Genomic DNA, 2093 nt, shown 5'->3' with positions numbered 1-2093 from the left:
CAGGATCGATCTTGTTTGCATGGCCAACACTTTAACTCAGAAATCTTTGTTTCGAATGCTAGAACATTGTGTATGAATAATTATTAGCTGTACTGAATTACGATCTTAAATTTCAGGGAAATCATCAATAGTTCAGTAATACTGCATTCAAACTACAAGCCATTAACAGAACAATATGGAAATTTTGAATTCAATCGATAAATATTATCAAATTTAATCAATAAGTAAGATTGCCATATCTCAATACAAAGTTAATCAAACAACAATAATAAACCTACTGAAATTGTAATGATAGGGAGAGTAACACATAAAATCGATTTCTTTTCAATCATCTATGACATGTAGTCACAACTTCAAAAGGAGTAATTAAATAACTTAGTCAATATTTGTTGGTTATAGACACATTTAGTTGTGTGATATTATGTATGTGTTCAAATAGTAAATTATTGATTAATTGACACAAAATATTAGTCAGGTTAACTAACACAAATCTGACTATTAATCTAACCATGGTGTATTCAGATATTATTTTTATTAATTTTTCATAACAAATAAATCCTCATCTACTGGCTACGTATACCCACTTGCATAGTACTATCTTTCAAGTTAGTTAAGTATACCGGCAGATAAAAGAAAAACGAGTAATTGAAGTAGGAGGAAAAATATCAAAATTCAATATGAAATAAAATTTATGGGTGTGTTCAGCCCATAAAAAATTCAATGACACTCTAAGAGTAGTACATAGGACTTTATTAATTCTTTAGTTAGAGTCACCGTTTTTGTAACCAATACACTTGAATACATTAACTCATTAGGATAAAATATTCATTAAGTTCTCTCAACTTCTGATTTTCTTGATTGAAGCAAGTAAATTTTGGTGAATTAACTTATTAATAAAAAAATCCTCTTGAAAAATATTTGAGGTTGCCCTACAATGGAAAGATGTTGTTTCGATATATGACTGAATAAAAGTTTTTTTGGATTTATGATGTCTAATGGGCCATGTAAAAACAAATGTACATTGACGTTTTTTCGTACATAAACTTATTGTGATAGAACATAAATGAAGAGCAAATCCAGATTATAGTATATCTGTCAAGTAAGAATTATAATCAGAAGGGTAAGTAACAATACACTATACTATAATTGCGACTATCTATCGGGAACTAATTAATACATTTAGTTGGATGGTTCAACTTTTTTCAAGGTTGTGAAGAATAGAACAAAGTTCCCTATTTTTCCATTTCTTATTACTTAATAACAATCGCTAACAGCACGCAATGAAATGAAAACAATTATACAGACTTCTTACAGATCAGTCATTTTGAGGAAGTATTGTTTAATAAAGAGGAATTATTAAAGCTCTAGTAAGAAACAATGACCAATGAAGCTCAATCATATCTGGCTTGATGCATATATAACCGATGGTATTGAAGGTGATCGTGCAATATTGCGAATAGACAAGTTGGTAGAGTGGATCAGTGGATGCTAATTCACTGATTTGAAAATTAATATGCAAGACCTGGAGATCCTGAGTCCACTCTTTTGTGAAAATGTAAATGGCGACTGCTGTGGAGTTACAAAGTATGACAAAAGAGCTGTCCAGACATCCCTGGTTTGAAATGATCATCTAGCTAAAATCATTTAGTAATATAAGCTACAAGAATGAAACTTTTCTAGATTTAGTACTAACATACAAAATCTTCACTAACTCGTAAACTTTTATTTCTCATATCTTATTAGTGTTAATGTAGATTATACAACAATGAATAGACGTTCACGTCTAGTTTCTCAAATAAACAGATGTATTTGAACAAGTTTGAAAGTCTGAAGCACAAGCAAAACCATTTTCAACCTAGTCTTTCTTACATCGATCCACTTTAAACTCCAGATATCAGTGTTGAACTTATTCTGTAATTTATCGTAAATGTATGTACTACTTATCATTCTAACCTTATTTCAGTTTTAGGACATCATCACTAAGTATTTTTCAAAATGTTTTAATAACCCTCATTACAGATGTGTGAACCGTAGATTTATAGATTCACAAAATTCGTTGTAATTAGATGTGTCAAATTAAAGTAAATAATCAA

This window comes from Schistosoma haematobium, chromosome 1 (assembly GCF_000699445.3).
Source record: "Schistosoma haematobium chromosome 1, whole genome shotgun sequence".
Taxonomy (NCBI): domain Eukaryota; kingdom Metazoa; phylum Platyhelminthes; class Trematoda; order Strigeidida; family Schistosomatidae; genus Schistosoma; species Schistosoma haematobium.
The sequence above is the reverse complement of the archived record's forward strand: the minus strand, read 5'-3'. Positions refer to the sequence as shown.